Here is an 18,616-nt window from a genome sequence, read left to right as displayed (position 1 = left end):
GCTGGATGCAACGCTTCTCACACACACACACGCACACACCTGTTTATTTGTGTTGTCTGAATGAACTGGTGGGAAAGGAAGGGAAATCCTCAGAAGCGAGAGAAAATATGAAATTATGATTCCCAAGGCACAGGTGACAGCTAGAGCCAGCATTTGTGAAGCCAGCCCCTGGGGGCCTGAAACCAGGGCTTACAAGGCCATAAACAGGGGCAGGAGACAAAATCTGGGGTTGAGTAGAGAAGGTTGGCATGAAAAAGTATTCCCTATACGTGTAAAGCCTGGATACTCAAAGAGTAACTACCCCCAGAGAGTGACTTCAGACAGAAAAAGGGCCCTGCAGAGGGAAACGGTGAGGATAAAAGCCCACCTCATCCTTATTTCTGGGTGTAGTGGGGGAAAAATCCTCACTTATAATTCTAAATAATAAGTCTGTACTCACACAGATTTGGGGGCAGAATGTGTACCATGTGAGTGGCCCAAAAATTCCAAGACAAAAATGTCAGTTAAGGTGGTCCAAGTCAGTACAGCACTCCTGGAAACCTGGCCAAAGTAAACGTAAACTCTCTCTGGGGAAAGTAGCTTAATCCTAGGAATCTAATCTTTCCTAGAGCTACACCTCCAAGCACCATGAGGGCACAAAGTCACTAAACACACAAAGAAACAAGCCGCCATAAACTATTCAAACCTGCAAAGATGACTGATATTGGGAATTTTGTTACAGTATATAAAATGAGTATGTTTCATTTATTTTTAACAACAGAAAAGGGGGTTTAAAGTATAGAGAAGGAACAAGAGAGCAGATTCCCCACAAAGTAACTGTTAGATTAGTATCTGATTTCTCAACAGCAACGATGAGAGCCAGAGACAAAAAATACTATCTTCAACAGAAAAAGAGACAATAACTTTCAACCTTTGCCAGCAAAATGATTCTTAAGCAATGAGGGTGAAATAAAGACATTTTCAAACAAATAAAACTGAAGGAGTTTGCTATTATTAAATGCTGTATTTGTGACCTATTTCTGGATAAGAAATGACTGCAAACTCAGTGGCTTTAAAGAAAACATGTGTTGTCTCGGTTTCTATGGGTCAGGAGTCTGGGTGCCGGTTGGCCGGGTCCTCTGCTCAGGACCACACTCAGTAACGTACGTGTTAAGCAGCGTCTGCTTTGAAGGAAGCAGTTACTCCCAAACACGCTGTGCTTCATGGCTGCTTTGGCGCAGTTCGTCAGTTTGCTGTGCCATATTGTATTTTGAGCATTTTGTTTGTTTTCCAGTGTAAATAGCACACAGCCCACATCAATGAGCCAGACTCTCACCATCTGAGAATCTTTGATCGATCTTCTCGACTTGCTCTTCTTCGCCCACTCTGAGCCAAGATCTGTGTGTGCGTTACACTAGGCATGATTCTCGGGATTTCCACCGAGGTCTTAAATGCTCGATTGGCATTTTGAAATATGCTCCCAGGCCTTCATTCTCAAAAGTGTGGGGCATGATTGGGTGCAGTTTTGCGTTTTGGGGTTTCAAGTTTGCATTGCAAGGTAAGGAGTGAGACATACAGAGATGTGGGCACAGAATCGTCAATCTTTATAGATCACCCCATTAAACAAACAGAAAGATTGAGCTTCTTTGGATGGCAAAGGAGCCTAGAAAGATCTCAGCCGGAAGCCCACTCTAGCCAGACTCCAGAGTTCACATCGGTCACCATGTGAGCACGTGACCCCTGGGAGGAGGCACCTGCAGGCACAACCTCTCTTTACACCGAAGGGCCGGGGGCGGCATCTGCCCTTCATCAGCGCCGCCCGGGCAGCCAGCCTCCGGGGGCTCGCGCGCACCCCCTCCGTTCTACGTCCCTTTGGCTGGGGGGACTGGACACCTAGGCTGCACCAATGAGCAAGCTATGTGCACAGGGGGGCCAAGAGTGTAAAAGGACAAGGAGCAGGAGGCGAGATGCTCGTGTGGGCCCTTGAAGGCAGCAGTGCCTGGATAGCGGGGAGTGGGAGCAAGGGACTTCTCTCCATAGATTTCCAGACACCATGACAGGGCCAGGTCCCCACTCCCACTGTAAATGTGCACCCCAGGCCCACTGTAAAGGTAACCAAAGAGAATGGCCCCCTGGGTTACAACACGTGGCTGCGTTGGAGCTGGAATTCTAAGGTAAGTCCTTCCAGGGACCCCATTGCGTTTCCCACTTGCTGGATTCCCTGCTAAATTCTCCAACAGTAACTGTGCGCAGACTCTGGAGAGCCATTCTGAATGAATCCATGTATCTGAGTCAGATATGGGGCAGCCTCAGCTTAGGAGGCTGGAATAAACTAGGCCGGCCCTGCCACCTGGGACGCCAAGGTTTATAAGTGCTTTGGGGTGGAGGTAGTTAAAACAGCCAGTGAGCAATGGGGGAGGCGTCAGTGAGTGGCACAGGGCTACGCGCTCTTCTGTGTAGGTTGTAATCAGAACACGCGTGGACCACGGACAGTATAAATTACATGGGTCAACGTAATAAGCCAAGAATTCCTCTCAGACACCCCCCTGGGGTTGAATTAGCTCTTGAACCTTGACTCTTGCAGTGAAATGTCTGCTGGGTGATGCGTTGCAGGAACGGACACAGAGAGGATGAGGCCGTAGGAAACCCTCCTTTATACAGTCAGTGAGTTTCGTCCTAGGTGGTCTTCCTCTTAGAATAGAATCCTCTGGAGGCCTGGCTTTTTACAATCAGCACCGAAATATTTTGCAAAACCAAATAACTCCCCAGGGGCTTCACTCTTATGTGGACGCAAACTCCGCTGTCCCCAGTGGTTAGGTTTTGTCTGATTTCTGAAAGTCTGCAGTCAGCTCTTTGGTGTTGACATTCACAGCTTCTGGACTGGTGAGCGGTCAGCTAGTGCCAGTCTTCCTGAATTGTGTTACGTTACTGCCTCCAGAGAAGCGGGGAGAACATTCACAGCTTCTGGACTGGTGAGCGGTCAGCTAGTGCCAGTCTTCCTGAATTGTGTTACGTTACTGCCTCCAGAGAAGCGGGGAGAACTTTGGCCATGGGAGAAACCAGAGCACTGTGCCATCCTAAGTGGTTTGGGGTGTTTGGCATCATTATCTACCCTGAAGACTGGTTGCCACTAAAAGCGTAAGATGGGGGACACTTTGAGGACCCTCAATACAATTGTTTCAAATCATTATGCAGGACGGGGGAGGGTACAGCTCAGTGGTAGAGTGTGTGCTTAGCATGCAGGAGGTCCTGGGTTCAATCCCCAGTACCTCCATTAAATAAATGAATAAATAAACCTAATTATTTCCCCTCCTCAACAGCATAAAAAGCAAACTAACTAAAAAAAAATCATTACGTAGGAAACTGCAAAGGCAAACACCATTGTGCCAGCCTTCTGGACTGATGTCCCATCTCCTAAGAGAACCATGCCATCCTTCTCCACTCTTCCATGATGCCAGGCCAAAAGGGACACCCCCTGGGGAGGGGGTGCCGCTGTCCTCTGGTGGGTATGATGATGCTAAACATTATCTTACGGTGCACGGGGTGGCCCCCAAGACAACTGTCAGCCCCAAACGTGGGCAGTGCCCAGGTGGAAAAGCCTGCCATCACCTTCAGAGGATGCAGGCTGAGCTCTGCTCTGCTGGCAGGTGGGGGTTCTGCTCCCCTGAAGTGGATTTGAAGGTCTCCCAGCCCCCAGGCCCTCGGGCTCTCAGACTAAGCCTGAGAAAGCAGGGACCCTGAGGCAGTCCCCTTTTTCAGGGAAGTCCTGCTTCTTAGCACAGCGCATTCTGCTCCTGCTGGCACCTGTCTGTGTGCCCGCTGGGGTCTCCCATGTCTGGGACCCCTTGAACACACTACAGAAGTCACACACATCATCAGTGGTCCCAAGACACCAGGAGGGAGGGCACCTGGCTTGGGAGGCTCTAGCCTGGTGGGGAATGTGGCCCAAGCTGGACCCAGCACCTCACCCAGCCCACTTGCTCCAACCACTCCCCAGTCTCCAGAAATGTCTCTGCGGAACCATCCACCTGCTGCTAAGTTTCCTGGCCACTCTTAGAGTGCATCCATTGCTGGGGCCACTGACCAGCATCCAGAAGACAGGAGGGAGGGAGACAGGATTCCAGGGCTCCAGGGGTCAGGCAGTACAGATGAGCTGACCTGTACCCCCAGGACCCAGGACCCCCACCAGAGGTCTGCAGACTTGGGGAAGTGAGGGCTCAGCCATCTTTTCTTAGAAGGAAAACACGTTCAAGGATGCGGATGTGCCAGTGACTGAAAGCAGCGGGTGGAGGGTGCCCTTCACATCTGAACGAGCGTCACCTGCCTCTAATTCGCTCAGGAAAGCGGGCGGCGCTCCACCCCTGCCCTCGCCCCATGTCCGCTGCGTGAGCCATTTACCAGTTGCCTCGTCCAGCACAGGACCTGCGGGGAAGGACGTGCTTCCGTTCCATCCTAGCTGTGAGCCCGGCCTTAGTCTCTGCTCCTCATACGCCCGGAGAGCATCTATTTCCTCCTGAGGCTGTGAGCCAGTGGACAGCTGCCGTGGCCACGGGCTCCCCAGGGGAAGCCTCCCCTCAGACAGTAAGGGGCTGAATGCCCCGAGACACACTGACAAATGGGAGACATAACTGTCTTTAATAAGCAGGAAAAAACAATACCACTTCAGTCGCTTAACTGACTTAAACAAATCAACAGCCTGGATGCCATTAAAATAAACTCAATTTGCTAGTCAGTGAGAGGGGGAATTTGGGCTTCTGGTGTCCATTTGCTAGTGTGTAGAGCACTTGCCTTTGAACTGAAGCCAAGAAAATCAAGACAGGGTCCCAGTATGGCTGAATACATTTGGCAGAGCTGAGCCAGACGGCTGTCCAAGGATGCAAGCCCCGCAGAAACCTTCTGGTGCTGGATGGTGGCTGGAGAGGCTCCCCACTCTGTGAGCATTGGAGGGACATGGCATGTTACACAGGATGTCATCAGCAAGTGTCCCCACCAACTGTAGGAAGGATGGAGAGGCAGAGAGATATGTTTTCAGGGAAACCAGCCTGACTTTGCTCTGCTCTGTATCTGCCCCTAAAAAAAAAAAAAAAAAAAAAAAAAAAGAGGGGCCAGGAGCAGACAGGAGTGAATCCAGAAGGAAGGTTCAGGGTTTTCCTCCCCTGCGGAAGCCAAGTGTCTGGAGGGGAAGGGACAGAAGCGGAGGATGGGGGTATCACCTTTCAGTTCTGAGGCAGCTGAGCTTCTGCTGGAGGCCCAGCTGGGCTTTGAAAGGAGAAAGGACTTCCTTTTAAAGTGACGGCCCCTAGAATAGTGTTTGCATTTGGTTTCAGGTTGCCAGGTAAGGGTGAGGCAGATGCCACGGTTACAGGCAGTAATAAGACTTAGGGGGAAAGGGGGGGACACTAAATACTTAACTCTCTAAGCAGAGAGCAGCTGCAAAGGCGGAGATTTGCCTCATTTTTTTTCCTTTCTTTGCATCTGTGATTCCTTACTTCTGTTTCACGTCTCCCCGAAGCCCTGTGCCACCTGTCTGGTTCCTGCAGCAGCCCCAGTGTCCCAATAGGACACACTGCATTGGTACAGGGAAGGGGCGGCAGTGGCTGGCGAGAGAGGCTGCTGGTGATTTTGCCTTGCAACCTTCCCAGCATTTCTCCCTGGAACTCACCTTTGCAAGAGGGTCTGGACTGGAAAGGGCTCCTCTCCCCTCTGATCAGTCCACACCCAGCAATTTACACTGGCTCCTCTTCTCCACATCTCTCTCTGAGTTTCCTAAATATTCAGCTTTGAATTTGGCAGAAATGGGACAGCAAAATTTCCAGCCTTCAAGGCTGTGGTTCTCCAGGCTTGCAGTTTCTGGGAGCGAGGTGAAATGCGCCAAAGCAGGAGGCGGAGGTGAGAAGGTGCAGGAGAAGACGTGATGCGGAGCAAGCCGCCAGTCGCCCTGCGCTGGTGCTCCCAGCTCTGCTCAGACCCGGTCCCGGGGGTCCCGGAGCTCTCCGTGGTGCTGAAGACGCTGCGCGAGCTTGTTCTCTCTGGCTTGACAAGTTGTCTTGAGAAGAACCAGCGTGTAGACGTCCTGCTGATAGTTTTAGACAATCACCCAGAGTGTGGTCACTGAGGACACTTCTACACAAACAAGAACTTCTTGGAAACTACATGATAATGACACTTTCTTCTTCTTTTTTTGGATAATGACACTGAATGTTCTGTAGACGGGCTAGGCCTTCCTAGGACCCCAGACCACCTCCGACATGGCTCCTTAATACCAGCAGACTTCACGGGGCTGTCACCCCGAAAGCAGCTGAGTCAGGAGAGCACCAAGGGGTATCTTCCCCAAGTCAGCAAGGGACACCCCCCCCCATTATGCTAGATCACTTTGGGTCACAGAGAAAAAATAATACTGAAGTATTATCACAGGCATCTGGCTAAGCTTTGTTCCTCCTGTGAGAAAAAAAAAAATCACATCATAATCACTCCAAGAATGCGGCAGACACCTGATTCTGTAGACCGGAACCTTGCTGGGCTTTGAGACTGTACTGTGGTGAGTAATGGCTGGATGTGAGCACTTCTCAGCCCCAGTCCTTATATATGATAACATTATGCAGAAAAGTAATGAGAACCATTGAAAGATTCTGCTCACTTTGGGATTGAATTACCACTTAAATCAAGCTGGCAGTGGGCAGGGGGCTTGTGGGGTGAAATTAGGAAGGAAGCTGTGACTCAGGAAGGTGCTTCCCAGGAGAGTGGGACTCCTGTAAGTGAAACACAGCCCTCAGCTCCCATTCTGTCCTCTGTGATTTATCCGAGCCTAAGGGGCTTGTTTGAATGGTTCCGAATGTTATTTTCAACGACCAAATGAACATCTCATTCTGGAATCAGTGACACACAGGAAACAGACCTGGAAGGAGGTGGCTGGGGGAGAAGACAGGGACAACGCAGAGCTCTGCTGAACTCCACATTTCAACCCCAGTTCAAGGCAGGCTGCAGGGCGGGTGGATTGGGGGTCTTGGCTAGGCGGCAAGTGAGAGGCCCGGGGCTTTTCCTCTGAAGGTCAACAGACAATAGTCTTGTCTCCCATGGTCAGTGTGGGGGTGCACGTGGCCAGGGACAAAGGTGCACCAACAGGGAAATATGAGAGAGAACAGCCAATGTCAGACCGGGTCAGGTCCCATGGGTCCCAGACCATCTCAGTGCTGGACGCATCCCACCCTCCTCTTCCTGCCTGCCCACCCCAGGTGGTAGAGTCTTCCCTTGCAAATCAGAACTTGTTCTGCTAAGGTGGCCAGAGATGCTGCTGTTTCTGTCCTATTGTCTGGGGCTCTTTTGGATGATCCAGCCAAGCTTCTGCCAACCCCCTAAAAGGTGTGCTTACCCAAGCAAGCAGCCACTTTTCATGGCTAACTTCATCTTTTGCAGAGCACGAACACATACGAGCACATGGGCCGATGGGCCCAACCATGGGTCCCAGCCTAGTGCAGTCTCTAAGCCTGTCTTGGTGGCTTTAGCACAGAACTCTGGAGAGGGTCACTCTAACCCAGTTCCCATGATTACTTTTAACTTTCCTGGACATGAGCGTTGACTAGCAACATAACCGGTGTGAACTTGCACTTGAGGGAGACTAAGCTGCAGAAATGGCAGAGTGGAGGTGCTGGGGCACATTCACTGCCGCTCAGCACGTGAACACGAGGAAAGCCAGGGAGTTCTTCCCACCTGTGGGCCATTTGCATCCAGTACCCAGAAAGCTGGAATTCCTCCGAGCTCCACTTCCCGCCCAAGCTTTCTATGCTCTCTCTCCTCCCCCCTCGCCACCCCACACACCAGAGCATCACCTTCTGTCCTTTGCAAGGGGCTACCTTTGTGAATTTAAGGAGGCGCTGTAATCCTGCCTTGAGTTCAGCCCTCCTCCTTCCCTGCTGAGCTTTACTGAGAAACTACAATGTACTTGGTGGGGCACCTTGCTGAAAGTAAGGAGGGCAAAGGCCTTGGAGCCAGAGGGTGGGCAGCCCGCCTGGGAGCCCCGGGCCTGCTTCTCCTTCACGGCACCATTGCAGGAGGCTGTGGGCTCCCTCCCACCACACCAGCCGCAGATCTGTGCCATGCACGCTGCTTGCATCGCATTATTTACTCCTCACGGCCATCCCAGCTTTACAGATGAGGAAACTGAGGCAGAGAAAGGCGGACTTGTTTTCCCAAGGTGTCGCAGCCTGACTTGGACCAGGTGGTCCTACTCCAGTGCCTGCACGCTGGCCACTCAGCCAAGCCACCTGCCTGCCTAGAAGGCTGCGTGCTGGTTGGTGGCCAAGCACTCTGGCGGGAGGGTCTTCTTCAGCCAACACTCCTGGAGGACTTGTAAGCTCTGGGAAGGAGATTCACCATCAGGCAATGAAGGGAAACTGAGTCAGATACACAAAGTGGAAGGTCCAAGGCAGTGTGTACCTCACACACAAGAAAGCACAGATAACAGGGCCTTGGGGACCCAAGAGGGGCTCTCAGGAGTGAGGATGCCACACCCCGTCTACTTGCCCTTCTCGGCCACGGGACCCGGGTTTGCTGGCAGTGCAGTTGATACCCCTCCTGGAAGACCGGTAGGCACCAGACACACCCTTGCTCAGGGAAGAGTCCAGGCTCTGAGGTGGAGAAACTCCCCATGAGCACCGTCACCGCTGCCACAGGTGGGCCACACACTCAGCGAGCTGCCTGCTTGAGCAGCCGAACCAGGGCGGAGCTGTGCCTACCCCCTTCCCAGATGGGGCTTCATCCCACCCCCTCCCCCTCCCCCTTTCAGGGGCGGCACAACCTGCTCGGCACTCACGCACGTGGCCGCTGCAGGCGGAGGGACGCAAGCGTGCAGGCCGTGGCTCAGGCTGCACGGAGAGCGCACACCTGTGTCTGCTCACCTGCTCGAACAACACAGCACGTCCGGGTGCCCCTGTGGCCACACAGGACACTGCTTCCTCAGAGGCTGCCAAGCCAGGCCAGGACCTTGAACCTGGACGTGCACAGGAGTTAACAACTCCTGGGGCAAGCTTTGAGAGAAGGAAGAAAGAAAGAGCCGGGGGATGAGCTCTTCTCCTTCCCCCTGTGGTGGACTCTCCAAACAGAGTGTGGCCGCAGAGCCTCCTGGAGGGGTCCCGACTGACCGAGCAAACCTGCCTTGTGTTCTGGGAGGCCTCAGCCAGCACAGACACCCCCGTACACACACCTTGCATTTGTCTTTCCCATTCTGAGCTCGCCTCTTCCCCCAACTGTTGTGTTCCTAGAGTTTCACTCCCTCCACTGAAGAATTGGCACAGAAGTGTCCCCTCAAGCTCAGGTTTCTAGGGAAGCAAAGGGAAACAGAGCTGGGTCCCAGAAGGAAAGCACGACTCCCGTTTACGGGGCGGGTGGGAAGGTAGCCAGGGATGTCGCTGACTGGCGGCAACACCTGGGAACCTGAAGGAAACCAGTCTGCTCCAGAGGGTCCATGCAGGGTACAATCTGAATGAGGCTGAAGAGACAGGTCAAAGACTTGAAGGGTGGGTCCAGACATTCAGACTTCATTCTGTGGACCCGTGGGGAGCACAGTCTGTTGTCACACTCTGGGTCACCTGGGCAAGAGGCTCACGTTCAGACTCAGTGGGTCTGGTTTTGAAAGCGTGCCAGGCGAACCAGATGTGCCCCACTGGAGCAGAAGCAGTTTCTCAGGTGGTGAGGAGTCACTGTTGCTTTTGAGCAGAGGGGTGAGATGAATGGGGCAGTTTGGGGGAAAAAAGCACGGGCAGTGGGTTGGATGGAAATGAGGCCAGAGCCAATGCTCAGAAAGGAGACGTGAGAGCAGTCAGCCAGAGGACAAGGCCACCAGGGCTGACCCAGGACCCAGGGGGAGGGTCCGGGGGGAACAGAACACACAGCTGTCTCCATGAACATCTGTGGTGCCTGCCAGAAAGCCAGTTGTCCATGCTGGAATATTTCCACACTCAGGGCTGATCCAGGCACAAGTCCCAAAGGTGGTAGGATGGGCAGAAGTGGACAGTCTTACGGGGCGGTCTGGGAGATAGCAGGCAGCAGGACCCCGGAGAGGGCCATTCTCCCACTCTCCCATAGGGCGGCCCTGTGGAGGAGGCACCCAGTGCGATGCCTGTCTCTGCCTGGTGGGAGGGTGGCAGAGAAACACATGCCAGTGAGTGAAAAAGGGACTTGGGGTGAGTTCTGGTAAAAGAAGATGAGGGGCCGGAGCAGAGCTTGGGGGCTGCCCGGTGCTGAGGAAGGCAAGGGGGCCACCCAGGAATCACGCGCCATCACTAGGGAAGCCAGCTCTCCCCACAGGCCTTCCGTTCTTCCTTGGCAACGGCTCAGAGCCCTCCTCACCATCCTTCCTGTGTGGTTCTGGTCAAGCCTTGCTGCCCTTCCCTCCATCCATTTGTATCACCTTCTTGTTGGTCTGTCCGCCTTCTCACCTCTTTTTCTCACTCCCTGTCACAAAGCTGACCTCAGGTATTTTCTGCACAGAATTTCTATAGGCCCAAATACCTTCACAGAGCTTCCAGACCCATCTGCCCTCGGTCTGTGTGTGTGGTAGTCCTGGGGAAGGGCTCTTCTCACTCCATCTACTCACCGAGGGGATGGACATCCTCAAATTCACTTTTTGCTTAGAAAAGAGCAGACTGGCAACTAGGGAAAGGCTTATTTTATTCAATGGAAGATAAAACTTAATTCTCTTAAAGGTATGTTCTACCTTCCTCCTGATGGTGGGTTCTCACTTCTCAGTTGCATCCAGATTTCCTAGGTCAGCTTAAATTATGGTTAGACCAGTGATTTTTCTCCCAAAGCGAACCTATGGGTGTTTTCTGTCTTCTGTGCCCAGTGTGAGGGCTGACCAAGGTGAAACCCACCACCAAAAGGGGGTTTCTTTCTTCTCCTTTCATTAAGGTTGGCTGGTGATTAATGTAAGAAGATCAAACATCAACAAAAACCATGCAAATCAAATGGCTAGACACCCGAGGGCCCTTTGCTGGGTGCTTGGGAGAGACAACCTGCCTCTGTGTTACTCTTTCCTGGCTGTGCTCCAGAAGCACAAGCACACATCCCACAGAACCCTGCCTGCAGCTGGGGATGCTGGGCTGCGCATGGAAGGAGCTGGAAGCAGCGTCTACCTGAGTAAGACCTTACAATGCCAACTGCGGGAAATACGGTGGGACCATGGCCACAACAGGTTTTTATCTTTTACTGCTTAGCCCTTCTGTTAGCATCTCATAAATCCCCTCTTCATTCTTGACATAAGGCACTAGGGCTATTCCTCTTTTTTTCCAACACTTGGGTAAGATAAACCACAGAGAAATCAAATAAAGGTGTGTCCAAACCCTGGGTATTTCCTGCCAAGGGGAAGCTGTCCTTGTCCTGCAACAGGCATCAGACTGGATGGTCTACTCCCCCCCTTCCCGGGCTTTTGGCCCCCATCCCTTTGACCTATGTTACAACCTCAATGCCTAAAGCATTTGTCCCCCAGTATGACTTATTCTTTGGGGTCCATGCTGAAGTGTTTTTGCTCGATCTGAATTGTTCTTCTCCCAGGAATAATATTTCAGACCCTCTAAGACAGCGCTCGCTCCCGTTTCTCCTCCTTCAGAACACTCTCATCTCCAGCCCTCCACACGCCCTGGCTTGGGGTTGGTCCTCTCCTGCCCTGTGCTCCTGCCATCTTGGGTCTGAAGTGCAGCGCCCATCAGTGTCAGAGCAGTGCTGGCGGCAGTGGTGGAGCAACAGGTGACGGCTACTGAGCACAGACCTGCGCCGACGTAGACCAGCGTCTCCCCGACTCTGGCCTGAGCGGCCAATGAGGGGTGTGAAGGAGGATTAATCAAATGGCAGCACTTAGGCTAACAGATTGCTTATTCTCATGCTCGCCCTTATAACGGTCAATTGACCTGACTGACCGGTTGCTACTCACGGTTCCAGGCCCACTGTTAAAACTAAAGCTGTTGATCTCACTGTTTCTACTTTATTCCAGCAATCAAAAGCTATAGCCATGCTTGGACTCCGAGTGGATCTCCAGGGAGAAGGTCACAGAACTGTAACCTTACAAAGTAGGCTAAATACCAAGAAGACCATGCCTTGAGTGCTTACGAGATAAAGAGATCGAAAAAGTGACAACAGCTGGCCTCTATGGAATTGGTCGCCTGGAGTCATCATGACGCCATTCTGAGGCTTCTGATGAGAAAACAATTCTGTTGATGGTCACCGATGCTTTATTGTTCGAGCTATGGCTATATAACCGCCCTACTCCATCCCCAAGGTGGGCTCACAGTTTTGAAGGCACCACCCTGCTGTGAGTCCCCTTTGCCCAGCAAAGCAATAAAGCTGCCTCTTCTTTTCTAAGCCCTAAGCCCCGGTCTCTGAGTTATTTGGCTCCTCAGGGACAGGGGCTGATCTTTCAGCAACAGATGAGGTCTGATTGTTACTGTACAAGTCATCCCAAAGTTAGCAGCTTAAAACAAGAACTATCAATTTTTTTTATCTCTAGCTCTTCTAAGTGTTGGCTGGGCTTAGCTGGGCAGTTCTCCCTCAATGTCTGTCGCCTGGTCACCATCGGATGGTAGCTGGAGCTGGAATCCTCTGAAGGCTCCATTACTCATGAGTCTGGAGCCTGAGCTGGGAAGAGTCAAACAGCTGGGACGCCTACATCTCTCTGCATGTGATCTCCCCGTGAGCTCCTGCTTTCTCCCTTCTGAAGTGGTGCTGACAACACGACCTATCTCAGGGGATTGCTGTCAAGTTCAAACGAGCAGGTAAACACTTGACAAACACCAGCTGATGCAGTGACAATCGTTATCATTATCAGGAAGGCTTGGGAGCTGCAGGAAATCTTTGGAGACTTAACAGCTGTTGTTAGAATGTAGGACAACACTTGTCCGCACAATTCTGAGGGAAGACAGAGGCCAACGGATGGAATTTATGCAGAAAAAGATTCTGGTGCAACTTCTAACAGTAAAATAGTTCAGAAATGGAACAGGTTGCCCTGACAAAGAGTAAGTTCCCCACTACTGAATGGGTTCAACACAGCCTAGTTGACCATTTACTGAGGAGTGGAAAGGGGGTATGTTCACCAAACGCAAGATTACACTAAGGTATTTCTAGGACTCTTCTAACTCTGACTTCCTAGAGGTGTCTGATTCTGTTGTTTCTACCAACATACAATGCAAACATCACCCTTATTTCTTCACTCAGGCATTCATTTATGCAACAGATATTCACTGAGCATTCCGCAGGGCCAGGTCCTCTGCTAAGCACTGATGATACTGTGGTGACTGTAACAGTACCCAGAGTACATGGAGTACGTGAACCTCATCCTAGAGTCTAACGGAGGATACACACAGTTAGAAAACCATGTAACGGGAGAAACGCTCTATTGGGAAAGAAACCCAGGCCACCAAACCTCATCAGTGGAAAAGTAGGGAAGGGGAGCTTTACTGAAAGAAGGAATGTTTAATTTGAGAACTAAAGGGTGAGTAGAAGTTTAGAGGCAAAGCATGTTTGGAAGGAAGAGGTGGAAAAGGGAATAATGCATGGGAAGACTCAGAGATGAGAGAGAGCGTGGCGGAGGGGGTGAATAAAGCTCTTTAAGTCCCTGGGGCACAGGATGTGGAGTAGACAGGATGTGACTGAAGAGTCCTGTTGATTACTGAGAGGTATCATTGTTCTTCTGGTATATATGCTGTCACCCAGCCTCCTCCACAGTCTGTCATTTAGAAAAGCTATTATTTAGCTGATGACAACCTGTCCCAGTAAGGTTGCAGCAGAAGTAGACAGAAGGGGATGGATTTAAAAGACCTTTGAGGAAAAGCTGGCATACCTTGAACCTGGAATTGATTTTTTAAAAAAGAGATGGGTAATTAAGTTAATGTTTAAAGATGACCAACAGACTGAGCTTAGCAGACACAGGGGGACCGGAGGGAAGAGCTGATGGGAAGGTAAAGATAGGGAATTCACTCTGACTCAGAGACAACGGCAGGGCAGGATGTATTCTAGGTAATTAGAGATGGGAAGCCAAACGCTGAGTAAAAGGCTGGGCTGGGTTTATTGACTCAAAAGTCACAGGAAGATACATCTTTGCTTCCATCAATCGAGAGGCAGTGGTAGCAGAGCTGTACTCCCATCATAAGCAACTAGAAGCAACCAGAAAACAACCAGATTGCTCATCATAAGCAATGCTTCCTATATCTCATGTATGAAGCATTGTGATCTGTGAGGGAAGGAACAAATGAGGTGACTTCTTTCTCCCTGGAGGTACTTTTCATACTGTAGCAGAGGGAAAGGGAATCCAGGCAGACAGACAAGCGCAGTCTCATTGAGGGGAAGAAAAAAGATTGGAGTTTGGGGAGACTGAGGCTGGAATTGATCGGAGTCCAACACTAGGAGGAAAGAATCATGCTGAAAAAACAAATAGCTCCAGAAATCTACAAAGAGGTTGTCAGGAGTCTGTTGTTAAATACTGAGCAGCATAGGGTGACACTTCATGGGTCCTGGTGGAGAACTGCCAAGGAGCTGTCAAGTAGGCAAGTCCTGAAGTCCACACGGGAGGCTTTGCTTAACATTTGTGGCACTCAGGAGAGATCCCAGGGAGTTCTGCCTTATTAGGAGGGCTCAACTGCCATGGATTAAAGTCTACTCCAGGTTTGTCCCCCCAGAAAAGTCTCAAAAGGGTCAAACTGGTCCACAAGTAACTTAACTGCACGCAGAACAAAATTCACAGTATTCTAAAGGATAACAAAGTGCAGGCACTCAACAATGTAATATGCAAAATATCCAGCATCAAATGAAAATTACTAGACAGGTGAAAAAGCAGACCAAGTGACTAACTACAAGTAGAAAATTTATTTAATAGAAATAGCCCCAGAAATCACAGAGATGGTGATATTAACATATAAGGTCTTTGAAACAGTTATTATAAATAAGCTTAAGGGCAAAAAGGGGGATATAAAAATTAAGAAAAAAATTAAAGATATTAAAAAGCTTCTAAAGCTGAAAAATAAAATATCTGAAGTGAAAATTACCTGGATCAATTTAACAGTAGTTTAAATGCTTAAGAAGAAAGGGTCAGTGAACTTGAAATATAAAGATAGAAGTTATCCCACTGAAACACAGAAAGAAAAGACTTAAAAAAGATAAAGCTTTAGTGATTTGAAGGGTAAAAGCAGTGTAACACATACATAATTGGAGTCTCAGAAGGAGAGGATGAAAGGGGGTCAGAAAAATATTTGAAGAAACACTGACTGAAATTTCCCCAGTAGGACAGAACCACAGCCCACAGATCCAAGAAGCCTCATAGACTCTAGCAGGATAATCATAAAGAAGACCACAAAAAAGCCCATTATCACCCAATTCTTGAAAACTAGTGATAGAGAAAATCTTTAAAATATTCAGAGTAAGAAAAAATACCTTCCATATGGAGCCACAAAGGTAAGACTCACCATAGATGTCTCATCAAAAATAACACAAGACAGAAGACAGTGAAAAGACATCTTTAAAAAGGGAAATAAAGACTTTTAAAGACAACAAAAGCCAAGGCAATTTTGTGGCAAGCAGCCTTATACTAAGAAATGTTCAGGTTTTTCAGGCTGAAAGAAAATGATGTCACAGGAAACTCAGACCCACCCAGCGCGGGGAAGGGCACCAGCAGCACTGAACGTGTGGGTCAGTGCAAAGCAGGCTCTTTCCACCTTGACTTTCAAAAAGATAAATCGCTGTGTAAAGCAAGAAAAAAATTATAGTGTTCTTTGGAGTTCAAATAGGTAAAATATCTGGCAATACTAATCCAAAGGGTAAGGAGGGGACACGGAAGTTTATTTTTGTAACGTTGCTACAGGAGACACAAAAGGGCGTAATATTAGCTGAACGTAGACTGTCATCAGTTAACATGTGTATGATGAGTCCTACATAAATCACAAAAATTAAGCAAAGAGGTATAAGAGGGGATGGAGGTACAATGAAATACTAGACGGTAATCTGACGTAAGGCAGGAAAAGGGGAGAAAGAAGAGCAGAGAACTGACTTGAATAGAAAGATGAGAGACCTGAGCCTAATCATATTGATAATTACAATAAGTGTAAATAGTCAAAATATTCAAAGTAAGGGCAGATATCATAAGACTGGGGAAAAGCAAAGTCAGTGTTCTGCTGGTGAATGTTTTAACTGCCAGCTCTCTGGAGAAATATGAGTGCTAGTCTGTGTCAACTGCTGATTTGTGTGGTGTAAATACTCCCATTGTGGCTAATTTCAAGCTACAACATGACACCCACCAGCTTGCAAAATTCTTATAAAGTTAACAATCAACTTTTTTTTTTTGCATGCTTTTTAATTAAGTATAGTCAGTTTACAATATTGTGTCAATTTCTGGTGTATAGCATAATGTTTCAGTCATGCACGTACATACATATGTTCCTTTTCATTTTCTTTTTCACTATAGGCTACTACAAGATATTGAATATAGTTCCCTGTGCTGCACAGTAGGACTTTGTTGTTTATTTATTTTATATATAGTAGTTAGTATCTGCAATTCTCTAACTCCCAATTTATCCCTTCCCACCCCACTTCCCCCTGGTAGCCATAAGTTTGTTTTCTACATCTGTGAGTCTGTTTCTGTTTTATAAATAAGCTCATTCGTGTCTTTTTTTTTAGATTCCACATATGAGTGATATCATATGGTATTTTTATTTCCCTTTCTGGCTTACTTCACTTAGAATGACTATCTCCAGTTCCCTCCATGTTGCTGCAAATGGCATTATTTCATTCTTTTTTATGGCTGAGCAATATGTCATTGTATAAATATACTACAGCTTCCTTATCCAGTCGTCTGTTGATGGACACTCAAGTTGCTTCCATGTCTTTGCTATTGTAAATAGTGCTGCTGAGAACACTGGGGTGCCGGTGTCTTTCAGAGTTAGAGTTTTCGCCAGGTATACGCCCAGGAGTGGGATGGCTGGATCACGTGGTAAGTCTACTTTTAGTTTTTTAAAGAACCTCCATACTGTTTCCATGGTGGCTGCACCAACTTACACTCCCACCAGCAGTGCGGGAGCATAACAACCCTCGCGAGGCAGTGTGGGCTGGCTCCAGTATGTCACTGGTGAAAAAGCGCCTAGGTGTGTACTGTCTACCGGAAACACACTATAAGTACAAAGACACTGATAAAAAAAAAAGTAACTGATAGGTTAAACTGAAAAAATAAAGGGGGTGGGGAGATACAGCATACTACAAATAATAAAAAGAAAGCCCAAATGGCTACCTTAATTTCTGACACAGCAGATTTCAGGGCAAGAACTATTACCAGGGACAAAAAGAAATAGTTTATAGTGATAAAAGGGTCTATTCATCCAGAAGACATAACACTTCTGTGTATGCAACTAATAACAGAACTTCAGAACTCCAAATCACACTAAGCAAAAACATACAGAACTGAAAGGAGACATACATATTCACAATTATAGCTTCAGTGTCCTCTTTCAGTATGGATAGGACAGTTGGACTGAAAACCAGGACAGTAGGAGACTTGAACGACGCTGTCAATGACTTTGACCATTTATAGGAAGTTACCCCAGTCAACGGAAGAATACATTTTCTTTACAAGCGCGTATGTGATCTTCACCAATTTAAGCCACATGTTGGGCCATAAAACAAGCTTCAATAAAATTAAAATACCAAAGACATACACAGCATGTGTCTGATCATAGTAACATTTTATTAGAAATTTTTTAAAAAACCAAAAAGGCATCTGGATTATATCCAAATCTTTAGAAATGGAACAACATTCTTCTTAAAAAAAAAAAACTCCCAGAGACATTAGAAAATATTTTAAGCTGAATATAATGAAAACATAAGGAAGAAATCACAAAGGAAGTGAGAACACATTTGTAAATGAGTGATAATGAAAACACAATATATGAAACTCTGTGCAATGCAGCTAACATAGGGCTTACAGAGAAATTAGTAATTTTGAATGTTTATATGACAGAAGAATAAAGTTGTAAGATCAGGGATTTAGTTTTCCCATGTTAAGAATCTAAAAAGAAAACGGTAAATTAAACAAAAGTAAGTAAAAATACTGAAAACAAGAGTGGAAATCAATGAAATAAAATATTAAGAACAAGAGAAAAATTAATTAAGTTAAAAAAGCTGGTTCTTTAAAATATCCATAAAAATCAAGTTCAGCTAGACCATTGCAAACAAAACAAAATCAGCTAAGCCAGCACATCAGAACGAGAGTGGGACCCAGATTGCCCAGAGGGTAAAAGGGAAATGTAGAGATGGAGGAATAAGTTTGTGAGAGTAAACGCAACAATTCAGGTGAAAGGATCAAACTTCTTGAAAGCTACAAGTTACTGCAACTGATAAAAGAGTAAGAAATTGTGGACAGCTGCGTGTGCATTAAAGCAATTGAATTCACAACTGAAGACAGTCCACAGTGGAAACTCAGATCATTATGGCTTCATACTGGTGAGTAATGACACCAGTCCTGAAGAAATTATACCAGCCCTACACGACCTCTCTCACAAAATAGGAGAATAAACACTTCCCAGCCTATTTATGAGTTGACAATGAAAGACATAACAAAAAAATCTACAGGCCAATATCCCTTATTAAACTAGAGGCAAAAACCCCTAATACA

Source organism: Camelus bactrianus, chromosome 15 (assembly GCF_048773025.1).
Source record: "Camelus bactrianus isolate YW-2024 breed Bactrian camel chromosome 15, ASM4877302v1, whole genome shotgun sequence".
Taxonomy (NCBI): Eukaryota; Metazoa; Chordata; class Mammalia; order Artiodactyla; family Camelidae; genus Camelus; species Camelus bactrianus.
This window is presented reverse-complemented; position numbering follows the sequence as displayed.